This window comes from Ceratotherium simum, chromosome 15 (assembly GCF_057802395.1).
Source record: "Ceratotherium simum simum isolate JZ-2026a chromosome 15, ASM5780239v1, whole genome shotgun sequence".
NCBI classification, from domain to species: domain Eukaryota; kingdom Metazoa; phylum Chordata; class Mammalia; order Perissodactyla; family Rhinocerotidae; genus Ceratotherium; species Ceratotherium simum.
Window position 1 is genome coordinate 63,598,292 of NC_141914.1, and position 15,127 is coordinate 63,613,418.

The 15,127-nt window shown below is 39.7% G+C and overlaps 1 long non-coding RNA gene across 2 annotated transcripts in view; it reads left to right on the forward strand.

Moving 5' to 3' along the window:
- The window catches only part of LOC147915231 (uncharacterized), a 59,314-nt gene extending 50,344 nt beyond the window's left edge, over nucleotides 1-8,970 (forward strand). For both annotated transcript variants that reach the window (XR_015554535.1, XR_015554534.1), the window contains exon 3: nucleotides 7,567-8,970. This is a non-coding gene — a long non-coding RNA (uncharacterized LOC147915231). The remainder of the gene's footprint in view (nucleotides 1-7,566) is intronic.
- Nucleotides 8,971-15,127: the final 6,157 nt, after the last annotated feature.

Below are 15,127 nucleotides of genomic sequence, written 5' to 3' on the forward strand. Positions count from 1 at the left end.
ACTCTGTTCAGCTGAGTCCCTGAATGACTTCATGGAGCAGAGCCTCTACTCCTTCAGGCTGGAACACTCCCTTGAACCATTTTGTTAGAGAGAAATAAGCTTCTGTTGTGTTTGAGTGATTCTCTTTTAAGGTCTATGTATTAAAACAAGTGAGCCTACCCTAACTAGTTAGTTATTTTCTTCAAAATTTAGATACTTAAGTTTTTACCCAGGGTCTAGTCTTGATGTTATTTACTTCTGTATTTGTTTGGTAATTTATTAACTTTTCATTCTGTAAAATTTCAAACATACAAAAGTAGAGGAAATCATATAATGATGCCTTATGTACCCATCACTAAGCTTCAACATTTGTGTTATAAGGCCATTCCTATTTCCTATGTGTATGCCATTTCCTACATATTTATGGTCATTCCTATGTCATTGGTACCTTCTTTCCTCTCTGCCCCCTCCTGGATTATTTTAAAGCAAATCTCAGAATCTCAAGCATCATTCATTTCACTGGAGATTTTGTGTGTGTGTAAGTGGTCCATAATTTATTTAAACTTTCCGTTCTTAGGTTATTTTTGATTTTTTTCTGTTACAAATAGCATTGCATCAAATACCCATGTACACATACCTTTGTGAAGTAGGTGAGTATTTTTGTAGGCTGGAGTCCTAGAATGGAATTGGTGAGTCCACGGGTATCATGCATGCTGCCCAATGGCCAAATCAATCAGAAAAGATTACAGTCTTCACTCCTGCCAGCAGTGTGAGAGGATGCTGCTTCCTCATTTTCCCTCCAATCTTTTTTTTTATTGATGTCATAATAGTTTATAACATTGTGAAATTGTAGTTGTACGTTATTGTTTGTCAGTCACCATATAAATGCATCGCTGCACCCCTTGAGTCTCCCCCCAACCCCCGTGCCCCTGGTAACCACCAAACTGTTCTCTCTGTCTGTGTGTTAGTTTATCTTCCACATATGAGTGAAATCATGCAGTGTTTGTCTTTCACGTTGTGGCTTATTTTGCTTAGCGTAGTACCCTCCAGGTCCATTCATGTTATCACAAATGGGATGATTTTGTCTTTTTTTGTGGCTGAGTAGTATTCCATTGTATATATATATATACCACATCTTCTTTATCCAGTCATCAGTCGAGGGACATGTGGGTTGCTTCCACTTCTTGGCTATAGTGAATAATGCTGCAATGAACATAGGGGTGCATAAACCACTTAGGATTGTTGATTTCAAGATCTTTGGGTAGATACCCAGTAGTGGGATAGCTGGATCATAAGGTATTTCTATTTTTAATTTTTGGAGGAATCTCCATCCTGTTTTCCATACAGCCTGCGCCAGTTTGCATTCCTACCAGCAGTAAATTAGGGTTCCCATTTCTCCACAACTTCTCCAACATTTGTTGTTTTTTGTCTTGGTGATTATAGCCATTCTGATGGGCGTAAGGTGATATCTTAGTGTTGTTTTGATTTGCGTTTCCCTGATGATTAGTGATAAACATCTTTTCTCGTGCCTATTGGCCATCTGTATATCTTGTTTAGAAAAATATCTGTTCATATCCTCTGCCCATTTTTTGATTGGGTTGTTTGTTTTTTTGTTGTTCAGTTGTGTGAGTTCTTTATATATTATAGAGATTAATCCCTTGTCAGATAAGTGATTTGCAAATACTTTCTCCCAGCTAGTGGGTTGTCTTTTCATTTTGATCCTGGTTTCATTTGCCTTGCAGAAGCTCTTTAGGCTGATGAAGTTCCATTTGTTTATTTTTTCTTTTGTTTCCCTTGTCTGTGTAGACATGGAATTCAAAAAGATCCCTCTGTGAACAATGTCAAAGAGTATACTGCCTATATTTTCCTCCAGGAGTTTTATAGTTTCAGGTCTCACCTTCAGGTCTTTGATCCATTTTGAGTTAATTTTTGTGTATGGCGAAAGAAGATGGTCTACTTTCATTCTTTTGCAAGTGGCTGTCCAGTTTTCCCAGCACCATTTATTGACGAGACTTTCCTTTCTCCGTTGTATAGTCTTGGCTCCTTTGTCAAAGATTAGCTGTCCGTATATGTGTGGTTTTATTTCTGGGCTTTCAATTCTGTTCCATTGATCTGTGTGTCTGTTTTGTGTACCAGTATCATGCTGTTTTAATTATTATAGCTTTGAGGTATATTTTGAAGTCAGGGAGTGTGATGCCTTCATTGGAGAATTTTTAAGTGCCATGTAGGAAACCTCCTCCACCTTCCCTGGAACTCAAGTGTTTTTTGTGAAACTGTGGCTGTGAAAAAGGCCAATTCCCATTGCTTGACAACATATGATGAAGACAGTACAAACTGCAAAGTTAAGCTCACCTGCCAGCATGCGAGAGGCACAACTTATCCCTAGAATGTACCAGGAGCTACCTTTACCCCATTCAAGCTGGAAGGTTTGAGCTTATAAAGGGACCTGGCAGTGCCAGGCAGGCCGAGAATATGGAGTGACCAGCATTGGGTCAAGAACTGAAGCCAGATAACTTGGGTTCTAAATGTTTAAACCTCGTTCAGCTACTTACTAGTTGTATTCTCTGCAACCATTTACTTAATTATTCAGATCCTCAGATTTTCTTATTTATAAGATGAAAATAATACCTATTCTATCACTGGATTTATATGATAAAATTAGCTAAGAATTTTTAAATTATAAACTTTATATGATGATCAGTTTATAACATGGAAGTAAATATAAGCTAAGTTTTTGATTCTTATCTAATATTTTCCTCTAGAGTAGCATTTGTAGTCACTTAACCTATAGGAATCTATTAAAATCAGTGTATCACTGGGAATAATTATTTTTTCTAATTAGTTTTTGGATGTAAATCACCACCATCCATGAAAGGGAAAATGACGCTGTAGTTTGTATATTTCTAAACATCTTTCATCTGAGAAAATTGGACAGTGCCATGGTGAGCTCCTGCAGGGCCAAAGAGCAAATAGAATCTTACCTGAAGTTTTCCCTCGATAGCTTAGTGTCTGCCCACCTCACCTGTATCCAGATTTTGACCCAGACAGTTCTGGATAATCTGGGATATGGAGATTTCCAGATTTTAATGACTTCCCTCATCCATCAGAATGTCTCTTTCTGCATTACTGAGCTCAATTCCAACTGGGTCACAGTGTTAAGCAAAGTAGGCTTAAAAAGGGAGTACAATGATTCATGTAAAAAATAAGCAGTACACTTTTTCTCCTCTCCTGCTGGATCTATATGCAATATTTCTCCTTTCCGGTTTCTGTTTTTTAAGTACATTATAAGTACTTGGTAAGTTAGAACCTTTTTGTTTTTTAACTTTCAATTTTAGAATAGTTTTAGATTTACAAGAAAGTTGCAAAGGTAATGCAGAGTTCCTGTCTACCCCTCACCTGTTTCCTCTATTGTTAGCATCTTACATTACCAGGCCACATTTGTCACAACTAAGAAACCAACATTGGCACATTGCTTTTAACTAAGCTCCCAACTTTATTCAGATTTCACCAGTTTTTCCACTTATGTCCTTTTTCTGTTCCAGGATCCCATCCAGGATACCACATTACATTTAGTCATCATGTCTCCTTAGCCTTCTCTGATTTGTGACAATTTTTTAGGCTTTCCTTATTTTTCATGACCTTGACAGTTTTGAGGAGTACTGGTCAGGTATTTTGTATGATGCCTCTCAATTTGATTTTTTTCTCTAGTTAGACTGGGGTTATGGGATGGGGAGGATGACCACAGAGGTGAGGTCCCCTTCTCAACACACTGTGTTAGGGAGATATGCTATCAATATGACTTATCACTGGTTCTATTAACCTTGATCACTTAGTCTAGGGAGAGTTTGCCAGGTTGCTTCACTGTGAAGATGCTCTATTCTTTAGAAGCGATGACGGAGCTCAGCCCACACTCAAGGGGGGAAGAGGGATAAAGCTGTCCCTCCTGGAGAGGGAGTATCTACAAAAATTGATTTGAAATTCTAATAGAAGGAAGATTTGTCTCTTCTCCCTTGTTAATTTTTTCAATCATTTATTTATATCAGTATGGATTCCTGGACATTTATTTTATACTTTGGGTTATAATTTAATACTACATTATTTTTGCTCTCAAATTCTTCCAGGTTTGTTTTGGGAGCTCCTTCACATTGGCTCCCTTATCTCCTTGACATGGCCCGTCCTTTCATTTTTTGAGCACTATAGGATGCTCCATCTAGTATTTTCCTTGTCTGAACCCTAGAATCAGCCATTTCTCCAAGGAGCCCTGGTTCTTTTTATTAGAGAATGGTATTAGAATTCAAAATCTGGGCACTGGGTGTGCTTGTTGCTACCGGGGAGAAACTTTCTTAAAAATATATTTTTAAAAATTGTGTTTGTTTCAGTACTAGCCATTTGCCCATGCCCTCTAAACTTAGTTGTAAAAATCTAATGTGCAAAAATCTAACCTTATGAAAAAGTAAATATGACAGGAGAACGTATTTATATGAATTACAGAAAGGTTCTTATTCCATTAAAATAATCTTAAGCAGAAAATCTCCTTAAATGCATTTAAAATATAATTCAATTTAATAAAATTTGGTTTGAGTGTAGCTTTTCAGTAATACACATTATCTTAGTCCAGCTTCCCTAGAAAACAAAACCTGAGGCAAACCTTGCCTACTAAAGATTTACCGCAGGTGCAATCCCAGAGCAGCAAGAGTGAGGGAAAAAGAGAAATGTGGTAGGCAAGGAAGAAAAAACCCCTGAGACTCAGAATAGCCCATGGAGGGAGGAGAAGGAATTTCTCTTTTGGCTCCTTCTGATGGAGACTGTGCTGAAGCCCAGCCCCCATCTCCAGGGGAGGCTGAGAAGTTGATGGAGATGGAGTGATGGTAGTTGCAAGTAGCAGAAGTGGAGCGGGGCGGGGGATAGGTAGAGGCCAAGCAAATTTGCTGAGCTGCATAACTGAGACTAGCTACATGTATATGGGGCAAAGCACGTTGTCTAGATTTATTATGCGTTAAAAATCTGGAAGCAAAATATATTTGAAGTTATCTTCTTAGAGAACTGACATTTCCATATTAGTACCACCAATGATAGTACCTTACATTTGTATAGTGTATAGTCATGTTCAGTTTCTTTGGAGCTATAGTCTGCTCAACTGCTAGTCTCAGCTTCAAATAATGACCCCATGATGTAGGACAGCAATTAAGAACACGGGCTTTAGAATCAGATGTACTTTTTAAAAAACTTAATTTTGAAATAATTTTTTAAAATTTTGAAATAATTATAGATTCACAGGAAGTTGCAAAGATAATACAGAGAGGTCCCATGTTGAGAGGTCTCACCTTGTTTCCACCATTGGCTACATCTTATGTAATTACAGTACAATATCCAAGCCGGGAAATGAATGTTGGTACAATGCATGTGTGTAATTCTATGTCATTTTATCACGTCTATATTCATGTAACCACCATCACAATCAAGATACACAATTATTACATCACCACAAAGATCTCTTTCATGCTGCTCCTTTATAGTTACACTATCCATAACCCCTGGCAACCACTAATCTGCTGTCTATTTCTCTAATTTTGTAATTTCAAGAATGTTATTTAAATGAAATCATACAGTATAGGACCTTTTGAAATCATCCTTTGTCTTCGATGTACTTGGTTTTAAGTCTTGGCTCCACCACTTACAAGCTATGTGATTAGGATAATCACTTAACTTCTCTGAGCTTCAGTCCTCCCATCTGTAAAATGGGGATGATAATACCTTCTTCATAGCCTGTTGTGAGGGTTAGTGAGATAATGTTTGCAAAACATTGCCTGGTACATAGGAAGGACTCAATAAATAGCAGCAATTTTTATGGTAATAATTATTTTTATTATTAATACTACCTATGCAGCATTGCACCTTGGACAGGGGTAAGATGTGGAGATATAAAACATGGGATCAAATTCCAACTCTCACTTTTTTTTTTTTTGGTGAGGAAGATTCACCCTGAGCTAACATCCGTTGCCAGTCTTCCTCTTTTTTTGCTTGAGAAAGATTCGCCCTGAGCTAACATCTGTGCAAATCTTCCTCTATTTTGTATGTGGGACACCTCCACAGCATGGCTGATGAGTGGAGTAGGTCTGCGCCCAGGATCCAAACCTGCGAACCCAGGCCACTGAAGCAGAGCACATGGAACTTTACTTGGCCACAGGGCCAGCCCCCCCAACTCTCACTGTTGCATGCTGTGACCTTAAATAAGTTAACTCAGCCAGTCTTTCTCCATCTTAGACTCATTATCTATATTGTTGTGAGAATTAAATGAGATAATAATATGTATGGGAAAGCACAGAACACCCAGGTGCCCTAAATATCTTTACTTTTTTATCCCAAGCCCACTGAGGAGAGCTGTAAGCCAGACTTATGGCAAGTTCAAATGAATATTTTTGTATTCCTGGGACGGGATGGTGTGACCATCCCATGATGGCATGTTCATGACCAGACTGAACAAAGCAGCAGAGCCCAGGTGAGCAAGAGACGAGAATGGGTAACCTGGAAAATGTTTCCAGTGATTTTATTTTTTGTTTTTTGCCATGAAGATCCATCCTGCCATACATGGGACTGTTTGAGTTATTCTGATTAAACTGCCTGGGAACATAGGATAATTATCTCTTGCTTGGTGCTTCTATTGGGGAACTTCTACTCCACTTCCCAGGGCCCTCCAGGGCTTGTCAGTTACAGTGGTCCATTTCACTCCCCTCTGCCCCCAGGAACAGAGGGGACCACATGACCAGAAATGTCAGTAACACCTTCCCCACTAGATGGAAAGAGAACCTATTGCAACAGGAGTGATTAAGATGGAGACAGGCCGCAGTGAGGGAGAGCATGATGAGATTGCTTGAGCTCCTGGATTCATTTTTGCCTGAAGCTGGACTACTCCCCAGACTTCCAAGTCACACAAGCCAATCCAGTCCCTTTTATTACTTATACTTCTTTGAGTTGTATTTTTGTAACTAAAAGTGTCCTGGCTAATACAGGAGCTTTTTCAAAATGCACAAGTTTGTGCTCCATGTCTGGAATTTCTGATGCAGTTGGTCTGAAATGGAGCTCAAGCATGTGTGTTGTTTTTAAATTTTTCTAAATTCTACCCCCTGCCCAGTTTGAGAACTACTACTTTTTTTTTCTTTTTGGACCTCAGGTTCACAAGGACAGATTTTATCATACTCAGTTCATGGTATATTATCATTGTTGGTCCATGCAATATCCCTCTTTCATTTTGTTAATTCCATTTTATTACTTCACTTCTGTTATCACTGCTCCCAAAGACAACCATTCTAATGTATTAAATGAGTATCTTCTCTTTGTATGAGCTTTTGTAAAATGTGTTTGATTGTTTTCTGTGCGTGTATTTCTCAATTATAAAAACAGCATTTTGTTACACAGCCTATTCTGTTTTTTACTTTAAAAAAATTAATAGACTTTATTTTTTAGGACAGTTTTAGGTTTACAGAAAAATGGAACAAAAAGTACAGAAAGATCCTATATATCTCTCCCCTCTACTGTGTTTCCCTTATTATTAACATTCTGCATTAGTGATTAACTTTTCTATTTCAGCTGTCTTAGAAGTGAAGAATGGAACAGTGCTGTGTGGGAAGGGAGTCTTTGGACTCTTGATAAATAACAGTGCTTTTCCACAAATGGAAATAAAGAGATGTCTTGGAATAGGAGACAGATACCACAAGACTCCAACGCTGTTATACCAACAGGGGCTAGATCATTTATAACTTCATTTTCTGATTTTAAGACTCTTGATTCAACTCATCTTCAAAGCGAAAAAGAATAGAGGTCATTACAAATATCATAGCAAGGCTGCAAGTTCTGTGGTTTTATGCTTGTGAGAACTAGTTTCAAAGTAAGTTCTCAATTCAATTCTTTGAATTCAATTGAAAAAGAAAACTGCATCCGAGAGGAAGGGTCAGCATATGAAGAGAGATGATTGAAGTTCTAATGGTGGCTGTCATACAAAGATGTTAGAGGACACTGAGATATCCACGGGAAAGAGAAAGTTCTGTCTCTGCTGGTGAGGTTGTGAGGAAACAGGCACCCTCTACATCTCTGGGAACCTCGGTAAACCCCTGTGAGAGGCACTGGCAGTATCTGTCAAATTGTCATACGCATTTTTGCTTGAATCCAAGGAAATCTCATTCAGTTTGGACTCAGTCTGGACGTTATTTCTTCCCAAAAGGAACTGAACTGGATGTAAATCTCACTGAAAACCTCAGGATGGTCAGAGCACAGAAATAGTGGTGGAGATTGACAGAGAGCTGTGAGTGTGGAAAAGCTGCCAGTCCCAAGCAAGAGGATGCTGGTGGCAGGTTCAGCACAAGGTATTCAAAGAAAGCTAAATGCCTGTAGCCGTTGTCTGGGGAGATATCTTAGTAACATCTGAACTTCAAGCAATTGCAGATGCAGATTTTGACTCTTTTAAATGACTTGTGAGGAAGCAGTTGTTTCTGGGCAAGAACGGAGTGTTATCTGGAGAGGATCAGTAAAGCCTAGATGGTATAAGAAATGAAATCCAGTTGAGAACAGAAATGTTTCCTAAGAGTTGCCTAAGAATTTCTACCACTTCTCTAATAAAGGGATATTGGAATATGACAGCAGAATGCCTCTGTGCAGTATTTGTTGTAGTAGTACATGTAAGTATAATTAGTGAACAGCATGCATTTTCTTTTGTACTCTGATTCAGTTTCAATTAATCTTTGCATTGTTTTCAGAAAGCCCTGCACTGAAGAGCCCTGCACTGTTGTTATGAATCATGACCAGGGCTGGGGGCCCAAACCACAGCTGCCTGAGTGAGGGGACTGGCTGGACCATGGCCCTGGCAGCGTGGTGCCTGAATGTCTTGTCTGCTGTGCTGCCTGTTACACTGGCCCTGGGCAAGGAGTGTTCATCATGGTGACTCTTGCCTCACAGGAAAGGAGCACTTTATGTTTAGTCTGTTCTGTTCCAGAAGGCAAGGAAGTATGTAATATATTATAGAAATAATTTAATAGAATGCTTTTCAAGTTTTTATGCTCTAAAGTGGTGGTTCTCTAACATTACTGGGCATCAGAACCACCTAGAGTGCTATTAAAACACAGATTACTGGGCCCCACACTCAGGGATTCTGATTCAGTAGGTCTGGAGGGGGGTCCAAGAATTTGCATGGTAAGCTTCCATTATCTAGAACATCCATGTGTTAAATTTCTTATTCCTCATGGTGCTGAACTTAAGATGTTATTGCCAAGTGACCTGGAAAACAGGGTGCTCATTACAACTGGCCCTCCCTCATTACAACTTCTTCTCCTGTCCCAAAGGCTTCTAGGCCACTTTGCTGTACGTCCTCCATTCTCTACCAATACCCACCCCCAAGTTGGAATCTAAAATGGGGATTTCACTCTTCTGTTATTAACTTCTCTCTTCTCTTTCCTCCAGTTCCTGGTGCTAATACGTGTAAAGGAATAGTGACTAATACGTGGCAGTATATAAACGAGCAGTTGTGTTTTAGGAGTTCAAAAAAAGGGGTAATCAAGAAAGACCCATGGTGAAACTAAACGTAAGCTTAGCCTTGGTGGATGGCATCTGACAAGGCAGACAGGAGACAGCATACGTTTCAGACCACGGCAGCGTCCTGGGCAAAGGCCCAGCAGCAGGACAAGCAGAGAGTCAGGCCTGAGAGAGGGGTGTGTGCTGGAGAGAACTAAGAAGGAAGATTGAAAAGGTAGGATGGGGCTGAGAGAGCCAGGCAGAGTTCACGGTTGATTTAGTAAAATGTGGAAAGGTGTTGAAGGTTTTGTAGTGGCTAAAGGCCTGTTTCAAGCAGGTTAGTTAGGCAATGAAGTGTGCAGGATGGCTTGAGACTGGAGGCCACCCCAGCAGGCTGTTCTGAGAGTGCAAATCTGTACAAGCTAGCACTAGGCTGCTTATAACCTGAAATGCGTCTTATTCACAGCCTAAGACATCCCTCAATGTCTGGGCAAGCTGGGCCACATCGTGTTCTGCTCATTTTCTTATATTTTAACTTTCTAAAAATCACTTTCACTTACTTTCAAAATTTGCGTGTAATTGTTCAAACTGATTTTAAACAAAGCCTTATCTTTTCAAGCTTAAAACTCGACTCTTTTTTCACAATGGTGGTTATTACTTCCAAACTAACCTGTAATTTCCTTGTACCTCCTCACTTTCTCATCCCTCACAGCCTTTTTTCCTGCCTCAGTAAACTTTTCTCCTTATTTGATAATCTAAACCTAGATTATCTTTACATTCTTTTTCTGTCTAGCTTAGTTTGGAGGTAAGCATTTTCTTTTGCCTGATGATCAAACTCACTAAAATATACAGTGACTGATGATTTCCCCCCAATGTTGCTTCCACTTAGTTTATGTCATATATGATTCATAGATCATCTCAACATAAAGATAGGATATTTCCTCATTTGAATAAGAGAATATGAGCACTGTCCCCTATATATATGTGTAACCACATTTCCCTTAGGACATACTGAGGAAACAGCCGTGTGTGGCTCAGTCTTCACCAGCAAAATATGGAGATCCCAGGCCTCAGCTCCTTCATAGAAGCCTGAGGGTATCTGCTTCAGAAGGTGTCTTCCTGGTTCCCAGCATCCTCATTTACCCTCTTGATGTCAGCCCTGTCGTTTCCGATACCCTGACATCCCCCTGAGTCCCAACACAGGCATGTACATGGTTGCTCCTTAATTCCATTCTTTTTTTTTTTTTTTTTTTTCCTGCTGAGGAAGATTCACCTGAGCTAACATCTATGCCAATCTTCCTCTATTTTATATGTGGGATGCTGCCACAGCATGGCTGCCAGTGAGTGCTGTAGGTCCATGCCTGGGAACCAAACCCAGGCTGCCAAAGCAGAGCGCGCTGAACTTAACCACTAGGCCCCGCCCCGGGGCCAGCCCCCTTAATTCCATCCTTAATGGCTGTTATGCCACCTCTTTCTCCTGGCTTACCTTCTTCCTGGGGCCCAAGGCAGATGTGCTTTGTACTCTGTGGTTTACAGGGGCCATGTTCTGTATAACTGCCACTTTCTAGGAACAAAACATAAGCCTGGAAGCTGGGCTGAGCTGCAGCCACAGGAATACCTCACTGTGTTGCCTCGTAGCCGTCCTCCCTTTGATCTCCAGTATACTCAGATCAGGCACATGCACCTCAACTCTCCTCTCAGAGAACAAACAGAACCGTGAATTACGTTGCAAGATTTGTATAGCTGATTCATCAACTTTGGGAATTTTAATCATGGTTTCTACAACTACAAAATTTTTTCTTTGGATAATTTGGAAATGATGCTGAGGTACATTTCTCTACCCCTCTTGTTTCTTACCCTACTCCCTAGATGCTATACACATGGCCTAAATGTGTCAAGGAATGGGGTTTCTGAGGTTCTCATTCAAATCAGGTACAGCTCTGTCAGCACCCCAAATACCAAAACAATGTCTACATTTCCAAAGTGCACAAATTAGGTCCCATTCATTCATTCAAAATATATTTTTTGAGCATCTACTCTATACCAGGCATTATTCCTAGCACTTGGGTGATAGCAGTGAACAAGGCAGACAAAATCTCTGCTCTCAGAGAATGTCTGTGTAAACAAATAATTCCAGATAGTGATAAGTGCCATGAAGAAAATAATACAAGGTAATATTATAGACAGTGATGGGGATGGTGAGGGAGGCTTCTCTGAAGAAGTGACATTGATCTGAGACCTTCATAAGAAGAAAGAGGCAACCATGAAAAGCCCTAGGCAGGAATACTCCAAGCAAGAGGAAGATTAAGTATAAAGACCTGAGTTGGAAGTGGGAGGGCCAGTGAGCCTGGAATGTAATATAAATAGGGGGTGGGCAGTTAAGGGAGTGATAGGAGATGAGATAAGAGAGGCAGGTAGGAGTCATATCATATAAGCCTTGTAGGCCTGGGGGAGGAGATTGGATTTTATTTGGGTGCTATAGGAGGCCATTGCAGAGTTTAACCGCTGGAAGATCATGGTCTGATGTTAAGGTTTTTTATTCTTATTAGTGTTTTTGAACATTAAGATATAATTCACATAACATAAATTTTACTATTTTAAAGTGTACAATTCATTGGTTTTAGCATGTTGTAATGAGTGCAACCATTAGCACTAATTCCAGAACCTTTCCATCATCCCCAAAAGCAACCCTGTACTTATTAGCAGTTACTCCTTTTTCCTCTTTCCTTGGCCCTTGGCAAACAATAATCTGCTTTGGTCTCTATGGATTTGCCTATTCTGGACATTTCATATATATCAAATCATACAGCTTATGTGTCTAGCTTCTTTCAGGTAGCATAATGTTTTCAAGGCCATCCATGTTGTAGCATGTAGCAGTATTTCATTCCTTTTTAGGGCAGAATAAGATTCCATTGTATGTATATACCACATTTTGTTTATCCATTCATCTGTTAATGGACATTTGGACTGTTTCACTTTTTGGCTATTGTGAATAATGCTGCTATGAACATTGCATATAAGTTTTTGTATGAACATATTCTTTCATTTCTCTTGGGTATATACCTAGGAGTAGACTTGCTAGGTCATATGGTAACTCTACATTTAACTTTTTCAGGGCCTGCCACATCCTTGTCCAAAGTGGCTTCACCATTTCACATTCCCCCCAGCAGTGCATGAGAGTTCCAGTTCCTCCACATCCTCACCAACACTTGTTATTGTCTGTTTTTCTGATGACATTTATCCTAGTGGATGTGTAGAGACATCTCATTGTGGTTTTGATTTGCATTTCCCTAATGACTAACGATACTGAGAGTCATTTCATGTGCTTATTGGCTATTTGTATATCTTCTTTGGAGAAATGTCTATCCAAGTCCTTTGCCTATTTTTAAATTGGGTTATTTGTTTTTTATTGTTGAGTTGTAAGAGTTCTTTATATATTCAGGATACTTGGCTCTTATCAGGTATATGATTTGCAAAAACTTTATCCCATTCTATGAGTTGTCTTTTCACTTTCTTGATAGTGTCCTTTGACCCTATATAAGTTTAAAAAACATCATTCTGACAGCCATGTGGAAGATGGACTCTTGCGGGGCAAGAATTGTTGCAGGGAGATGAGTTAGGGATTGTTGCAGTGATTCTGGCTAGAGATGATGATGGCTTGGATGGTAGACAAGGTTCTGGCTTTAAATTATTATTGCCAGCTCTAGGTAGGCAGTGTTAGATCAGCTGTTTCAAATTTTGTTCCACTTTATATTGTTTTGAGACCAAGAGAAAAAATTGTGACACAATTAACATTTATGAGGCTTGTCCATAGACTCAAGAATCAGCCCTACCATGTGGTCTCAAGTGGCTCTGGATTTGTTACACAAGTTCTGACCGTGGCTTTGGATTTTGGAGGCTCAAGTTGGAAATCCCACCCATAAAAAGGTGGTAAATTTTATTAATAAACTCATACACAGGAATGGAAGCTCTTAAGGTAAAGAGAATGTGCCATTTTCTTGGGTTGTGGTAAAAAAACAACTCAAAGGCCTGTACTTGGACCTTCCATCCCCAACAATGAAGTTTCCTCAGGAAATCAAGGAAGAATTGGGGTGATTTGAAAGTTATGCTTCAGTCTGACTATAAGAGCAAAGGCAGTGGAAGAATGAAAACAAAATAAAGGAAGACAAGATGATTAGCTAGAGGGAGAGTAAACTTTTCTTAGGAAACTCTCCTAGTCCATTCAGGCTGTTATAACAAAATAATACAGACTGAGTGGCTTATAAACAATGAAAATTTATTTCTCACAGATCTGGAAGCTGGGAAGTCTGAAATCAAGGTACTGGCAGATTTGGTGTCTGGTGAGCGCCCATTTCCTGGTTCATAGACAACCATCTTCTTACTGTGACCTCACATGGTGGAATCCCATTCATGAGAGCTCCACTCTCAAGACCTAATCACCTCCCAAAGACTCTACCCCCAAATACCATCTCATTGGATGCTAGGATTTAACATGAATTTTGAGAGGACGTAAACATTGAGTCTATAGGAGAGACAGAATGAGCACTTAGTGGAGAGACTAGACATATAGAAAGATCTACATGAGCTCTTGGAGACAAGGATCGATATATACAAATGGAGTAGGAGGTGTACTCAGGTTCAATTGTTCATAAAGAGGGTATTAGAAAAGATAAAGACATTTTAATTATTACTAGTTCAGTGGTAGTGACTGGACCCATTAAAAAACAAATGAGAAGAGGTAAGGCTGCTGACTGAAGTCATCCCCTCTGCCTGCAAGAAGCCAGATCCAAGAATGAGCTGAGAGGCTTCTCTGAAAGGAGCAGATGAAGAATCCACAATAAAAGCAATCTTTTGAAGACTGAGGTAGTCATACCCAAGTGGTCAGAAAGAATTTGGACAGATTTGAAAGGAGAAGACCAGGAAGATAAACACAACATACTCAAATGATTGTCATATGGGTTAGATTTGGAGACAGACGGTTAATGCAGGTGGCAAGCAGATTTTGCCTGTGCCTTGAGGGCACATGTCAGAGAAATTTATGGAATTGGCATTTAAGGCATGTCACCACAGAGATGAGAAATAAAAATGGAGAGCCAGACAGAACAATAATCAACTGAGTGAAGGCCAGGATTGGTTGTTGGTTTGATGGGATAGTATCTTCCACGTGGGACTATCCAACATGGCCAGGAAAAGCTGGCCAAGATTTGTGTGAACAGTGTGGCTTTTGGTAGCCTTAGAATTTGTTGATTTCATATTTCTCCCTAAGGTGGACCCCTACACATCAAATGCTAGAGGAATATGCTAGAAAAACTATTTTCTGAGCTGGAAGGCAAAGACAAAATAAAAGAAGGAAGGCCCTCGATTCCAGCCCTATGTGTGTTAGAAAAAGAAAGGAACCAATTTAAGAAGTAAGTTAAACTTTTAGAAATTCAACTGTCTTTCTGGAAGGAACTGGCTAACAGCAGAGGGGAATGAAGCACTAGAGGCATATACTAGCGCTCTAAAGATGCCCCAGACATAGATGCTGCTCAAGGCCTAGAATATTCAAAAGTGGAGGAAAAACCAGGAATCACTGGAAAGGAACTGATTCCCGTAGACCACGAGAAACACAAGCTCTAAACCATCAACAGTAATTCAGTTCAGGAAT